The 16984-nt window shown below is 41.1% G+C and overlaps 1 protein-coding gene across 4 annotated transcripts in view; it reads left to right on the top strand.

The window, feature by feature from the left end:
- The window catches only part of CNTN4 (contactin 4), a 565520-nt gene that overhangs the window by 248223 nt on the left and 300313 nt on the right, over positions 1-16984 (top strand). The window lies entirely within an intron of this gene.

The following is a 16984-nucleotide window of genomic DNA, read 5'->3' as shown; positions in this document are numbered from 1 at the left end:
TGACTCCTGGACTAGTCGCTTCTGATAGATGGCAGCTTTTAGTGCGGCTAGAAACAGTTTTTCTTTGCTTGCCCATTGCTCAGTTGTGTCTCTCCATAAGTGGAAAGTGTTAAATTCGTTCATGTATTTGATACACAGAGATAAGACAATGGGAAATTATTTAATGAGCACTTTCTCTAAGAGCTACTACCCACTGATTCTTTCCAACCTTCAGTACTCTCTTATGTTAACGCAGAGGATTATACATAATAAGCAGGACAATATAATATTTTTCTGTGTGTTTTCAGTGCTTGGCATGCAATAATGTCTAAACGCTCAGTCCACTGAGAGAGACTGCTGTTGTTTCAGGTTCGCTGTGCTGTAGTTTAGGATTGCTTATGTCACCCCTGATTAAACTTACAGAGTGCAGCATATTGAACCAGGAAATAGTTAAATGTTTTATGAGATCAATGCAGCATGTGAAAATCATTTGCTTTTGGTTTCCCAAGTATCAATATATTTGCTGGACAGCATGGACCCAATTAAGTGGAAGCAGTGATGTAAGATCATCTATACATTTTTTGTCATTACATTCTTTTTCTCCATCCAGGAAATGAATTTCCATATTAAAGTAAAATATACCTTTAGCTGTATGGTCCCTCTGTTATGCAGAGTACACTTGTGACAAGCATCTTTGGTTTCTTTAAGCTGTTAATTCCTTTGTTGCAATGTTATATATTGACTTCAGCAACATCATACAGTTAGGTTTAAACCAATGAATCAGAAGATTTTGGATATTCAGTTCAATGTTGCTTAGTTAATAGTTCCAATGGTGTATCAGGCAGTTATATTGTATGGTGTGAGGCAAAGCTATAAATGGTAGGTAAAACATGGTTGTATATATTGCACATGGGCCTTTGTGTTAGCATCCTGTTTGGCTGCAATTAAGAGATACACAGTCTCAAAGAAGGTGTAAAGTAGTTTTGCTTACAAGGAAACGGGCTGTACAAGCCTCAGCCTATGTTTCAGCAAGGAAAAACAGTGATTTAATGTTAAGAGAGGAGCATCAGAAGAACTGCAAAGAAATAAAGTATATCTTATGGCAAGATATAAAATGCAGTGCTGTAGATTTTAGAGGAGATGGCAGAATTTACAGAAGCTGACTATCCCAGGCAGTTGGAAAAAGGGACTAAAGAAGACAGATTTAAGACTTGCCAGAAGGAAACCCTATATCAGTGGGTAGAAATTCAAGTGCCCTGCAAAGAAAATGTAAATAAGGCAGGAGAAGTCTGCAAGTACTGTGGTCAAATGAAATGCTGAGAAACAGCTTCAAGCTGAGGAGGGAAGATGTAGTGTGTATGGAAAAAATAGCAAGTATAAGACCACTGGGACAAATTCAAGAACAGCTGTCACATGCGCTGGTAAGTTACTGTATAAATGATTATGAAATTTGAATAGCGTACAGTGTGAAAAGATGTTTAAGAATGCAGTTGCCTCTAGCTACTTTTTGATGCCTAAACATGTTAATAAAATCACTGCATGAGCTTTTTTTGAAAAATAAAATGAGAAAAGCGAAAACTGCTACTCAGTGAAAAGTGGCTAGACTGATCTGATGAGTGCTTCAGGATTCTGCTATAAGAGCACACAGTCTCCCTGAAATGTTATGTGAATATATTTGCTTGATAGGTGTCACTAAATAGGAAACCATTATATATATTACTTTCAAGGCACAGTGGGCGTTTCATTTGTAAGGTCCTGTAACAGGACACAGATCCTTTGCGTGGTTAATGACAGCACAGATATGCTGAAACGTGGTTAGTTAACAAAAGACATTTTCTTCATCGTTCTGTTTACCAGCTCATAGTCTGAGAATGAAGAGCAGAGAAAACTGTTTAGGTGTGACAGACTTGAGCAAAATATGTTTTGCCTCTGGACACAAGATTGTTATGAGTGAGATCACTAATTAGGCATAATAATTTGGAATTTGTTTCTTTTCTGCTGCTGTGGGTTTTTGTACGTTCAGGCACTTCTTCCAATGTCGGAACTGCTCACACAGAAACAATTTCATGACACCGTAAAATCGGATCCTTTGGGCAGCTCTGAAAGCAGAGCAAATACTGTGATCAGATATGGCTTCTGAGGAATTAAACATGCGATGTAAATGGGAGAAGCAAAGTATAAGCTGAAATGTTCACTTGCCTTGTGCAACTCTTGATATGTTTATGGGGAAGGAAGCTGCGGTGTCTGAGAGAAATTCCTGTTCACCTTCCTTCTCTTGCTGGACCCCTTGGGGAAACTTAGTCTTGACTGTTGTTCACCTGTCTCAAAGTATGGTATCTCTCATTATATCTGTCTTAAAGTATCTTGTAAATATGTAAATGTGCTGCATATGTTAGAGTTTTTATTGTATATTTCACTATTTAATTCAAAATGTAACTAAACTACAGGAGATCAGATTTTACAAAGCTACCTGTTTTGAATATGCTTCTTTGCAAATTAGGGCATCTGTATTTTAATAAAAACATAAAACTATTTTGATTTTGTGCAATATTGTGTATCCAAATTAGAGTTAAATGAGTGAAAAAAAATTGTATACACATCTAGAGACAAAAATCACAAGGTTGGTAGACACCTTGAGGATTAGCTAGTTCAGAGTATCTGCCAAAATAGTCTTTAAGTTGCTCCTGAGATAGATTTGGTATCTGGCTTGAAGGGCTAGATAAGGACTATGGACAGCTTCCTGGATTCTTTGTTCAAAACTAAGCAGCTGCAGTTGCAGTTAATGAAGGGTCACCCTACATCTGGGTCATCCTACATCTGTCAGGGACTGTTCACCCAACAGAGTAAAGAAATGACATTAAAGGTTAGTGAAGGGAAAATAAGATCGTTGCTGACTTGCACAAAATATTGTGATGCACCAGTAATAGAAACACTACAGTAATTTGTTACTTGAACAAGATCTCTTGTTTTTAAAAGAAACACAGTACAGAATGAAGTCCCAGTAACTTGCATGAAATATCTTCATTGTATTTTTGGGCCGTTATAATCATGTCTTGCACGTGGCTGAAAAATACCTAAGAGCCTAAAGCTGAAAATCAGCCAATATATGTAATATATTGGCATAAGGAAAAGGAAGTTTACTAAGACTTTGTAAAGTTTTATTTATCTGCTTCTCCAAGCCAACTACATTTTCTGACGGGCAAACAAAGCCTCGTTCTTTTTTCAGGTTTATCGTAAGTCTGGGCAAGCTGACTTTGTCACTGACGTAGTGAGTGTTGAAGGTCATCTTGCAAGACTGAGTTTAGGAGAGATGGACCAGAATGGAAAAATGAGCTCCTGGTCCAAGGTGTTTGAAACAGGATAGGTTTGTATTTGGGATTTGCTGCAAAACTGAAAGAGGGAAACAAAGGAAGAAAAAAAGTTGGTTCAATCATGCTTGTTGTGACTCAGTCTGAAGGCAGAGCTAGTGGTGACTTAGAACAGAAGATGCATTTGTAGTTCTTAGGGATGCTAGGAAGGTGGAGCAAGATTGCACTTGGGGGTGTAGCAGGCTCAACAGGATTTGGGCCTTAAACATGTGAATCCTGCTTTTTTTTTTTTTTTTTTTTTAAGGTATCTAAAGATGTGGGGAGGTCCCTAGTGGATGTTTCAAATATACTTGGTGCCTATTGGTGGGTCCAGGATTTTGGAAGCACCTTTAGGGGTGGCTGCACCCAGCTCTCAGCCTTCCTCCTTCATCCCTCCCAGCCAGGGCAAATGGCTCACACAACATGTGCAGCAGCAATGGACATTTTTAAGTCCTTCAAGCTAATAACAATCTTCCCTCCCCTCCCATTCCCTGCCTTCCCCATCCGCTGCTGTCCCCAGCTAAGCCGGGGAGAAGGGGACGCTACAGCTGCCCCTGTCCCACTGCAGCCGGGCTGTAGGTGGTGTCAGGCTCAGCTAGAGACAACAGTAGCAGTAGCACTGGATGTGGTTGCTTCTCCATGGCTGCTCCCAGGCTGTCAGGAAAAAACGGGGGGGACTGAGCAGCAAGAAGTGGCACGCTCTGCTGCCACTGTTTCTGGCTGAGCCTGTCTCTATGCAGAGTGCAAGACCTGGCAGAGACCTCTCTCATCCATCTCTGGGGCAGCCAGAGACAGCAGTGGGGAAGGAGGGGAGGGACAGGTGGATGTGCTGCCAAGCATGGAGGGGAAAGGAGAGGGATTTTTATGTGCTTCAGGAGCTTAAAGTCCCAAGTGGCATCTCCTATGATGTGGTCAACTGAAAGGCAGGTGCATGCATGCCACTGCACCCCTCTGGATCTGCCTCTGCTAGTGCCTGGCTTGCATCTGCAAGTTGGTAAAAAATGTTACTAGGATCCTTTTTATATTTTTAAATACTAAAGGCCTTTAAAATGAACAGTCCATAAGCCTCTTGTCAATGAGGCTAATCCAGGTAGATGCTTGTGATGATTCGGGGAATCTATGAATTTGAAATGATTTTAGGAAATGGCTGTATCGTTGAATGTCTCAACCATTTGCTGGCAGGGCTTTGTCACATTACATCCTAGACTAGGAGCAATGGAGAGCTATTAAACCATAACAGCTCCATTTCTCACAGGAGTACCTTCAAGCCTCATCCTAGATGAAACCGGTTTTTGCTAACCTCTCTTCAGAGAGGTAGGTGTTTGAAAATCCCCAAGCAGGAGAACAAAGAAGTCACTCGCTAACAGGCAAAAGAGAGGGCACAGAGGCCACTCTGCCCTAGCTTCTGTCTGATTATTTTAGACTGACACGGATTACCACCCCAGGATACTAAGACTAGATCTTCACAAATGCAGAGCCTGAAGGAGCTTTGAGGAATTCACAGGGATAAGGGAAATTTGGGCATGGGGTAGAAGCAGAGGGGCATGCTTTTATTGAAGATGAGTCCTTTCTCACTGTCAGACTGGTCAAGCAAGAAAGAAGCTGCCTGGAGAGGAAAAGGGAAGAAAGTGTGTTTTGCAGCAGCAGAAAGCTGAAGGACTCTGATCTAAGAAAGCTTGAGAACAGCAAGAGAGGCCAGGTTTTTTGCGATGTCTTGTATTGGACCAACTGTATAACTGGGGGAGCTGTTGGACAAGGTTTTAGAGTGGCAAGGAAACTGAGTCAGGGAAGTGCTTCACACATGGTGGTGTTTTCTCTAGATGTGGGTGTTTCTTGTGCTACCTAGGTAAAGGGAGACTTGTTTTGGAGTCAGTTGCCAAGCCCGTCTCTGCTTCAGTTCTCACATATCCCAAAATAAGCAAACTATAAGCCACATATCCCTGTAATTAAGTCCACAAATGTCTTCTGAAGGACAAGACTGGTGATGATCCTTGATGGTGCATCTGTATAGCGTCCGTGGTACTCTCGGTAGAGCTGCAGGGATGCGCTCCACCCACCCGGTCTGCACTACATGCTCCAAACTTGAAAGTGAGGGAGTGGAGAGAGCTCTAGAAATGACTTACACACAAGTATAGCTCTCTTCTCTCTGCGGCCTTAGAGTGATATTGTGGGTTTGATATTGTCGTGGTTTGATATTGCCAGACGTTCGGTCACCAGGATCTGGGGGAACATCTGCTCACCAGAGCACCCCAAGGGATGACAAGATCAAACGGTCATGAACTCCTCCATGACCATTTTAGGCTGGACGTAAGGGAGAACTTCTTCACTGTCCAAGCCCCCGAGGTCTGGAATAGACTGCTGCTGGAGGTGGTTCAAGCACCTACTTTGAATGCATTTAAGAGACATTTGGATGTTTATCTTGCTGGGATCCTATGACCCTTGCTGACTTTCTGCCCCTGGGGCAGGGGGCTGCAATCGATGATCTTATGAGGTCCCTTCCAGCCCTAACGTCTATGAATTGTAGCTATCATTTTTCAAGAATGAGCTGCTGCTGTTTTTATCGGGGGAGGGAGGGGGGTGTTGAGAAAGGTAGTGGCTCCCAGTACCAGAAAGCACTATGGCAGCAAAGGGTGGAGGAGAATTGGAAGCACTTTCCTCTGGAAAGGGTGAGGGGCAGAGTGACTGTAAGGCAGCACGGGCAGCTGGCTGGGGCAGCAAATTGAAGGGGATGGCAAAAACAGTAGGCACACATGTCACACACGTTCATTGTGGGCTGTCTCGAGAGTCCAGGCATGTGCAGAAGCGAGCAGGGCAGCTCCTGTGCTACCGAGCTGCTGCTCTGGGGCCTGTGTGATGCTTGCCTCCATAAGGTCTCAGACGTGTTACAAGGGAGGGCAGCAAAGTTTGTTTGCCTCCGAGGAGAAAAAATCCTTGTGCTGTTCCTGCACTTCAGTACCCTTGTGCCCCCGCCAGCCCCTCCACTGCCTGTCGCTGCCACCTGGAGCCCAGGGCCGGCCCGTTGGTCCCCTGCCAGCCTGGGGCTGCTCCACCCCAGCTCAAAGTACTGCAGTCCCAGGCGCACATGCAGATGCTGCACCCAGGAGCCGCTGGCTCTGGCGCAGACTGCACCAGGGTTTGTCACATTGTATTAATTGCATGTGTAGATGCACCCAGAGATGCACAGTTTGAACGCAATTTTGCTCTCAGCTTTGAAAACTGATGTCAGAATTTCCTTCATTACTTTTAGCTACCTGAATGGAGGCACCACTGCCTGACTTTTCTCAGCTTTTGTGGATATGTGCAATTGTGTTTGCACATGTTATGCACAAATAGGATGCGGTGAAAAAGCCCATTTAAAACTTGTTTGAACAAACAGACCAAACATTATCAAATAGATAAAATTGCAACATTAACATTGTTCCAAGCTTGTTTTCAATGCATGTCAAATTACAGACTGTTGAAATCAATGGGGTTGAGGATCCAAAGCATGCCACTGAAAAAGAAAAGGCACCATATAACTGTTTCTTAGTAGTCTGGAAGCTCCTTATTATGCTAAGTGGCATTTTGCCTGGGATCAAATGGATGTAGTATTTTAAAGTTAAAGATCTATACACAGAGTGTTAACAAGGTTGTTGCATTTTCCACAAGAGACACTAACAAATGATGCCGTCTTAAATATCAATTGATTTAGAATATCTTTTAACCTTACATCAATATTAGGGTTTAGTATAACTCTCCCACAAGAAATGCAAAGAATGATCTTCGTACTTCATATTAGAGTACAGTTTGCATACAACTTGCCTTGTATTAAATAGTGTCTCGTTCCATGTCTTATCAGCGACAGTTTTATCCATTTGATGTTATTGTGACACATACTTTTCTAGGCAGAAACCTAAAAGTGTGACATCGATATCAAAGTGGGACTTCAGAAACTTACTATAGTGTCACATGTCTCAGGATCTGTATGGGGTCTCTCCACTAGTACTTTCTCCAGGGCTGTTCCAAAGATTGCAGTCTTAGGACTATTCATACCCTATTATAAGAGTTCCCTCCACCCCAGGTCAAATGCGGATAACTAATCTTAGGCATATTTTGTTCAGAAATTGTGTTCCCTCTGAAAATAAAAAGCCCTGAGAGAGCACTCAGTTTAGGACTCCCAAACCAGTAGTCACGTTTCTAGAGTTCGGCATCAGATTAACTTTCTTTTCATGCTTGTCTTGTTCATTCTTAGAAGATGGAGGAGTTTTGAAAAAAAAGCATCTGTACTTAGGGATGGGTGAAATCATTAGGCTGAATTTCAAACTTTATGAACTTGAAAGTTTGACTTAACCACTGTTGGGTTTACGTTCCACCAAGAGGAGATGGATTGGAGGCAGGAGGAGTAGAGGAGAAATGGAGGGTAAAATACTGTTAAAAGACTGTTTGTTTTATTGTGTTGAATTTTTGGAGAGGAGAAAAAAAATAGTATAAAAACTGCAATGAGTAGTATGAGGTTGTGAAAAGTAGGTGATAAACTGCAAATTTATTAAGTCCTGTCTTAATAGCACTTCTGACCACTTCTCCGGGCACTCTGTTAACTTATCCATCCTTTCTGGTGATACCTCCAGTAGTCCATATTTGGAACATCGTCAACATTTTTATTCAACATTTGAGAGAGATTTCTTCCTTTCTCCAAAATATGCAAATCCATTGTGCTCCTTTAAAAAAAATTACACTGCTTAAAGACTTGGAGGAAACAGTATTCAAATTTGGCCAATGTAAGGTTTAATGTCTCATTTCTTTCATCATATTGCACCTAGAAATGGGAATTTTATACCAAGAGAAGATGAATTTTCCAGTTTTCCTTTGTGTCCTACAGAATGTGTAGGTCTCAAGATGCCAAACCTTACACTGGAGAAATATGACAAATCATACTGAATTGTACCAGTACAAATTTACAAACCCTCTAAGGTATTTTTTCCCCCTTAATATAAAATGTGTGGTAAACAAAGAGTGTTAGATGGTATGACATAAAGATTTTATGGGCACTCATACAGGCCATCCCAACTGCCTCGCTTCTGGCTTCACCGTTAGCATGTAATCCATCCATCGTGATACGACTTGTATATGCGATCACTAAGCCATACACTTTACAAAATATAGGTTCTATCTACACTGTACACTTATCAGAAAGTTAAATTTGACCTAACAGATTTCTGCAGCTAGGTACTCATGTTGGCTTGGGAATCTCGACCCTGTATGGCATTGTGCAGTGGAGACAGTGGGTGTCATTTTTAGGATAGATTTTTAATTGGTACAAGAAAAAAAGATATGCAAACTAAGCACATCTGAAGTGTTCATAAAGCCATCAGTCCTGGGCACTTAATTCAGATTATTGTTAAAGTTCTATTAATTATGATACCGCATGGTTTTTACTGATGGTCAGGCTGATACCAGCCTTGTCTAGATCAACTAGTGAAGTCCATAAAAGAACAATTTCTCTCTCTCAGAGATTAAAACAACATGTTCTGCCTTTGGAATTTATTCTTTATCCTCTTATTCTGGTTTATGTTTCTTAAGGGAAACTTTATTGTCCTCTATTGTAGCATTCTGATGTGGCTAACCAGGCCTTGCTAGGAGCTTTATATCGTGTAGCTGCCAATAAACACATTTATTTTTCTTGTGCAGCATTGCATATTTCATTGCTACTAGTATCAACACGAGGGATAGAGACGCATTTGTTTTCCTTGCTGTTGTGACATGATGACCACTGGGGAACAAATAAAGTGATTTCCTTTTAAAATTCTGCAAATGAAAGTATTTTTCATGGTCCGCTTTAATAGAAGTTTTATTCAGAGTAAAAGATTTTGAAGCAGTTAAGTTGCCTAAACTGAGAGTCCTTGTTTGGAAGGATTTGTGCTCATACACGCTTATGGAATGTGACTTTCTTATCTAATTCATGAAAGGTCACATTCACCAGTTTGGATTATTCACCTTGCAGGAAAACACTACCTGGCCAATGAAAGGAGCCGGTATGAGTCCAAAAGGACAGGGAGAATGAGGATAAATGGAGGCCTAGTTCAAAGGCTACCATAGCTTACGCAGATCATGACATGGCTTCTCTGAAACCTTGACCTAATTAAATGGGAGTCTGAAAGGTGAACCATTCTTGGTAAAGATGCTTGGAGAACAGTATGCAACTCAAAATATTTTTAGGGTTAGGAATTCTTGTATTTTCCTTTTAGCCTCTCCATGGTTTTTCTTCTGGTCGCTGTCAGGAAATTATCGGTTCAGTTTCCATTCCCTTCCCCAATTAGGCCCAAGCCAGTAGGAGTAAGCGAGGAGAGCAGAACAGATGAATGCACTGAAATCAGAGGAAATTAAGTTCTTTGTCATCCTTAGGTATTTTGGGAAGGCCCACAAGGTATCAATCCGTATAAAAACCTTTGACATTTCAGGCCCATGTTCTTCAAGTACTTTACAGTTATCTCATTCTCTTTCGTCTTGCTTTTACTCATAGTCTGGAAGAGGAAGACCAACTTTCCTGCTTTTTTCAATCCCCAGCTAGTTCCTCAACTCTGAATGAATTAGTCAAAGTGAAGAAAATATTCTCTTTGCACTGCTAGCTAGACTGTGACCAAAAGCCAATTGTCAAGAGCTTTTCTGCACAACAGAAACTGTAAATAATTGCATCTGAAAGATGTATATACCAATATTAGGTCCATTGTAACGGCTGAACATAATACTGCTACTTATTTAATGCAACATATGACTTTGTGACAAATTTGAAATGTGTAAATTGATCTGGAAAGTTAAAGATATTTTCCTTCCGATTTGGTATATAATTAATAACAGCAATGTGCTTTAATTCATTAACATTTGAAAGAGACACGTCCTATATATTTTAAATTTATTGAAATGATTTTAATAGCTTGCAATAAGTTCAGGCCTTAACAATCATCATTTCAAATTAAATATAAAATTAGTTTATGTTGAAGACAAAAATTATTTGATTTACATAAAAATCCAATTTTTAAAAAATAATTGGGTTTTCTTCCAGTCTAGTTAGTATTACTATCCTGTGCAACTGAGAACTGGCTAGTGGTAGCTAGCTGTGCTTGTCATATTTTCAAAAATGCTTGTCTCACAGGACAATGAGAGTTCATGGGTACTGAGAAGATACGGCTACTTCTTTTGATACCCAGCACCCAAAACATCTTGAATATTATGCAGTCAGTGTGCCCATACTACTGCATATAAAAACAGAAAGGAAAAAAAAACCATATGATCAATGTATTAGAGAATAGAATAAGAGTGGAATTGTTCCAAGCAAACTAGAATAGGATTACCATAAAATATCAGTCTAAGTGCATGCCAAACAGTGTTTTTATTTTAATGTACTGAATATCTTTAACTACCAGGTTTGGCTTGTGTCCAGATCAACTTTAGAAAGAGAGGAAGACCTTGGATATTAAGATGCTCTAATCAAGAAGTACATTCCTATGCTCTTAATCACAAATGTCAAGAAGCGTACTTTCCAAAAAATACTGAGCTCACCATCATAGTGATGGCAACATTGAATACCATAGCCAGAGACATGTTAAAGGACCAGATTCTGCCATGGTTGCTCTGTTAGGGAAGCACGTAGCTCCACAAGTAGTCCCATTTATTTCAGCCATGGAGGAGGAATGGGATCTCTCTCTATCATAGGCAACATGTAGGGGGACACAAGAGAGCACAAGCCCCCCCTGAGATTAGCCACCGCCAAAGCTGCCACCAGCTTCTGCAGGCCGCCATTGCTCACCGTACACCCCCTCCTCCCCACTGCTGATGTGGCCGCTGGCATCTGCGGGCGGTCCCCACTTGCTGCTCACCGTTTGCCACCCCCCACCCCTGCCGCCAACACCACCGCCGGCATCTGTGGGTGGTCCCCACTGCCACCTACAAATGGTGTCCTCCCCCCCAAGTCTCGGGAGGCACCGGTCATTCATGATCTCTATAGTTGCCTATAGTAGGCTGAGCAGAGGCTTGGTGAATCTCCCCCCTGTATTTGTTTAATAGTTGAGTATTTCTCACTGGGAGGAGTCTTGTTGTTGTTTGTGGACTAGTATTTGGACAGAGCTAAATAAAAATGGCTTTCAGTGCATTTAACATGGAATACCTGAGTCTCCTGAGTTAACAGTGCCTGGGGTAGTTTGCGAAGCTACATGTGGAACCCCTCAGTGGGAGGTATTGACAACAGACGGTTTCTCTCTTCAGTTTACCAGAGCCCAAATTTTCTCATCTGGTCACAATCATACACCAACTTATTCTTCCCGCTGAAGACGGTTTGAGTTGATAATATGGATGTGTTGAGGAGCTTTAGGAGTGATGTGGGCCTTGGAGAAGAGTCAGTTTGTTGATCCTAAACATTGATTTTTGTTTCTATGTTGACTATATGCAAGCCCAGACTACTAAATACACATTTGTTCCTAGCATAAAATAAAAAACAAGCATTAACAAAGCCAAAAGATGTTGGATTTGATTTCACTTTTCAGGTATATGCAACATATAGTTATTTAATACAAAAAATAAATACCATGCAAAATATTTAGACTCTTGCAATAATTATCCCTTTTATTTTTTGTGTGTGCTTTCGTTTTCCCCCAGGTTGCTAGGAGATACGTTTCTAACAAATGTTCTTACATTCTGAAAATGGAATTGGCAGAATTGACTTTCTGTCTATGAGGTTTGAAGACCCGTTTCATCGAGAAATTGTTGGAGATTAAATGAGTCAATACTCCAAATACCATAGTAAAATAATTTGAAGCTGGGATAGTTTGGGATGTATTTGTTTTGATTTTGGGGTCCAATGAGAAAATGCCTTGCTAGTCTGCTTCACTTGTATGCTCCCGAAAAACTTGCTGCTACTCTACAGCCACAACGAGGTGATTTTTTGTTTGTTTGTTTAAATTTTAACAGTTTCATGAACATTTTCTCACTTCACATGCACGGAGGCTAATCAACATGCAGCGACATGCACGTGAGCTTCAGAACTTAACAGAGCATTGCGTCCACACAGCCTTGCTCTGCATTGCTCCCCGAAATAATTGAGAACCTCAGAGTTCCTCGTTAGAGGCACAATTCTGGTTGCTTTCATGTACCTGCCGTGAAAGATGTGGGCCAAAGGGGTACACGAGCCAGACTTTCCTCTGCCCCCATCCTTGGGGATTCTTGCTTCCCTTCCAGATTCTACTCTCCCAGGCCTTGTCTTCCAGAGGAAGGTACCAATGCCTTTTGCTCACATTGCCTTATGCATATATGCTCATGTATAAACTTCATTGCCTTTGCCAGGTATCAGTTTTTGGATTTTAGGTCTTGAACCATATTTTACCAGAGTACAAGCATGCATTAATGATGCTTTAATACCCTTGGTCTGGAGGATGATTTGGCTCAGTACCAGGATTCATTATTTGATACGAGTCTATCAGCTTCTTTTTTTTTTTTTTGCTGTCATCTGATACTTTTAAATATTCTTGCTGCATTGATTGGAAGCTTTGAGTTGCTAGCACTGTGTGTATGTGTACATATAAATATTTAATACAGATATAAATTCAGTTCCCATGTCTGTCTGCGGTATATTTGTTCAGGCCTTAGTTCTGCAATTTGTGTAGGGAGGCAAGAGTAGGGAATGTAGTCTAAATAAAAGATCTAGAATATAATCAGGAAAAATTCTTCTGGAGAGGCCATTTTGTAGTCCCAAAGCTCTCTCTACAAACCTGAAATTCTCAAGAATTATTAAGAGAAACCTGGATAAAACCCGGCAAGGCATCTTTAAGTACTAGAAATAATCCTGATTTAAAAACAAAAAACCCAAGGACCTACAAAATAATACATTTACATAGACATACAATACTATCCCTGTACATGCACATAGATGGACCTCAGTTCTCTGAGTAAATGTGAAAACCCACAAATGAACTGAGTTTTTGGTTGTAGCTGTGTTGGTCTAAGGACGTTGGCAGGCAAATGAACCGAGACTGTTGTTTGGGCAGGTTTGAAGGAAGGGTGTCATATTTTCCCTTAGTCAAACCAATGCTAGTCACAGAGATGCAAAATGAATGTGATGCCACTTCTCGTCGAATAAACTTTGCCTGGTTTTGAATTGTGTAATACTCTTAAAACTTGGGCCTAGACATCTGGATGAAGTTAAACTGAAAACAGCAGTTGAAATTTTCTAAATCTCTCACTGCTGACCTACCTCAGCTCTCACTGAAGTCAATGGGAACGGTGTTTCGTGTTCTTGACAACTCCATTCTTATATTAAGAACAGTGATTTCACATGGAAACTAAAAAGCAACCCAAATCTGACATAGGCAAAAGGGTTTGGCTTAGAATTTGCTTTTAAATCTGAAGTCGGAGGGCAGCTCGGAGCAAGAACTTGAGGACAATTGTCTTAAAAGTAAAAAGATCTTGGCAACCTGCAACCAAGTATTTGCCTGTCGCCAGCACTGACATGATTCAGTCTGTGATTATCACTGAACAGAGATGCCTGCTGTGCCTTTTCTTCATTTTCTTTGTCATGTGCAGTAACTTTAAAAAAAAAAAAAAAGGAGAAAGATGAAAGTTTCTTCCTTCTCTCCTCATAGACATAGCCTGTGTCAGCTTTGCTCCTTTGCCATCTGTCTCTGGATTCTTTTCAATGAGGCCTTATCCTTCACTCCCACTGCAGAAACAGCATAGCATATCTGCAATGTATATAGCATCCCTGAAGAGCCTGAATCCTATCTCAGCTTATCTCCTGGTGCCCAATGCCTGCGTCATGTAACAGCACTGAGCTGGCTCCGTTACAAGCATCACTTTGATTGAAATATTAATCTTACTCCTGTGTTATTTATGATTTCTCTGGCTCTCTTCAAATAATGCATTGAGTCCCCCTGAAGAAGTAGCATAACCATGAAATATTGGGGGATTTGTGGGCGTTCCTGTGGAAGACGCTTTAATTTAAAAAATAATAAAGAATGCTTATTTACGGTAATTTATGGAGTGGGGTTTACTATCTGTATATGTCAGTCCGTTTCTTCCCTGCTGGATATCACCTGTACATACATTATCCATTCAGCTGACAGGCTTGATACGAAGATTTATCTCATAGCAATTTTTTTTTTCAACCAAATACAGTTGTGTATAAAATGTTTGGGTTACTGCTCTGATCCAAAGCCCATTAGGACTTAATAGAACTTCGAGGACCTTGGAAAAGGCTTTAAAGTGAATCACTGCTAGAAGTGCTCTTACTCGTTGGTTCTGGCTGGTTGCGATCATTTAACTCCCTTAACAGAAATAAATTCTGCCATTGTACTTCAAGTCCTGGAGTTTAACGTTTTATCACGTGTTGTAAACGTTGTAGTACAGAAAAAGACGGACACGATAACAAAACGTAATCAGAATCAGCCTCCTCTCACTAACGCTGAATATTCAAGTCATCCCTTTTATAAAGCTGCTTACAAATGAGCCCCTGGAAAACTCTGCTTTTCTAGTCTCTCCTGTCTATTGTAAGATCTCCTTTGCCTCTTGCTAAACCCCCTTCCGCTCGTCCATCCCTTTCCTCCCTTTGCCTAAGTCCACATTTGTCTCTTGGGTACAAGATCTCCTCCTGTCTCCCACAGGTTTGTATTCTGCTTCTGGGTTTCTCTCTAGCAGACGGCAGCTCCTGCCTTGTGTGCTTATTCTTGTCTTCCTTGATATTGATTCTTTCCCAGGCTGCCCAGTCACCCTAAGTGGTTTTGACGTCTTCTAAGGAAGGAGTGGTTCCCTGTGCGCGGTGCTCTGAATCTCCACTAACAGACTTGCAGCCAAAGAGCTCTATTTCCATCCTGCATGGGACCCACTTGAAGAATCCATTTGCATTTAGCCTGACACTTTTCTGGTTTCACAGCAGATGTATCCTCCTAGGAGGATTCTGTAGTAGGAATCCCCTTAATGACTAGCCCGAGAAATCTCGCCTATTCTTTATATTGAAACATTGAACCATTCCAGCTGAAACCTCTTTCCCCGGTAAAGGAATTATTCACCTCTCAGCGACTTGTATAAGGAATAATGTTACCCAGAGTCAAAACTCTCTGGAGTTTTAGATGACACTGTTAAGGTCATGGATCAGGAACGGTCTGGGTGTTTTATGCGCAAGCCGAGAACAGAGCCGCGAGATATTTAATGGTTTTACTTTTTATCCTGCTTCAGCTCTTGCATTTGTGATAAAGTTTGGAAGGACTGAAGCCCAAAGCTTGGCTAGTTTAAACTGAGCTATGCTGGTTTATGCCTGCTGGAAATCTGGTCCTAATATCTTGCAGTGATTTATGGAAGTTATCAAGGAGACAGTCACAGGAGGCTCAGATCAATGAGTTTCAAACCTCTAAAGCTGAAGATGGTAAAATATTTACCGAGATGCATTTTTATCCCCTTCTTACAGTCCCAATTTCCTAGCTTCAAACTTGTGGTTTGAATCCCCAGATTCCTGATTTGGACTCTTAAAATAAAAAAAGCCTGTTTTTTATTCAAGCTATTTTTTAAACTATTAGCCTGTAAACCACAAAGGAGTTCTGTTAAATTTGGAAAATATTAACTGAGGGTGAACAGTTGTATCCACCCAGAATAAATGGCTCAATGGCACTGGCGTATTAAAGTCTGTAGGTAAGAGAGAACATTTTTGAAAAGTCAATAATCACCATCTGAAGGTATGTTAAAACTTTTGGCTTTGAAGAGGAACACTACTACAACACCATTTAATCTCATGATCTTAGATTTAGCCTCATAGGTTGCTGGAGCTTTGTACCCATTTGTCAACAATAAGCCATTTTATTTCTCTACAGAGGAATATCCCAAATTGGGAAGTGGAGACTGTATCAGTTTGTACACGCAGGGTGTTGTCTACACATCACTGTATGGTGACATTGCTACGGCGCTGTGCTTTAGTGCTTCCTTCCAAGTACAGATATTACACTTTTACCAGTAAAAGAATCAGAAACTGGTTTATATATGTAATGGAACAAAAGTTTGGCACACAGAACTGGTCTGTACCCATAACAGAACAGAAATTCAGCACTCATAGACTGTTTTAAAAACAGTGGGACCCGGTCTAAGATTTGCTCCTCCGCCAGAGGGCAAATGTGTGTTCTGCTCGCTACCAATCTACACTAGGCCACTTACAGAAAATCGTCTAAACTTAGATCAATTCTGTCTTGGGCTTCTTGAATGTCTGTACCTATCCCATAGGTCCTCTAGTCCAACCCCCTGCCTGAGGCAGGATCATCCCTGTCCAGCCATCCTCTACATCTAAGCCATCCTATTTATCCAAGTATTTCCTTATAAGTACTCTATTTACGGAAGGTAGGAGAAGGGTCAGCCACTCAGCAATGGGTTTAAACTCTAACACTTGGGGTTCCACTGAGATGCTGAGGGATTTCCTCTGTTGGCAAGGGGCCTCTGCACATAAGACTCTTCCTTCCCCTCTAAATCCAGTCTCTTTATGCCATGCTTCAGCTGTGTCTTCCTCAGTGTTAGGGTCTTGTTACACAGTAATTTTGGGCATCTTCTGGAGCTCTTAATCCCTGGATTGTATACCATTAATACCCTAAAATGGTTTTAAGCATTTGTTATGCAGCTCAAAGTTGCACCACTCCAGGGCAGGATTATCTCTGATCTGC

This window comes from Crocodylus porosus, unplaced genomic scaffold (assembly GCF_001723895.1).
Source record: "Crocodylus porosus isolate Cpor-Errol unplaced genomic scaffold, CroPor_comp1, whole genome shotgun sequence".
NCBI classification, from domain to species: domain Eukaryota; kingdom Metazoa; phylum Chordata; order Crocodylia; family Crocodylidae; genus Crocodylus; species Crocodylus porosus.
This window is presented reverse-complemented; position numbering and strand designations above follow the sequence as displayed.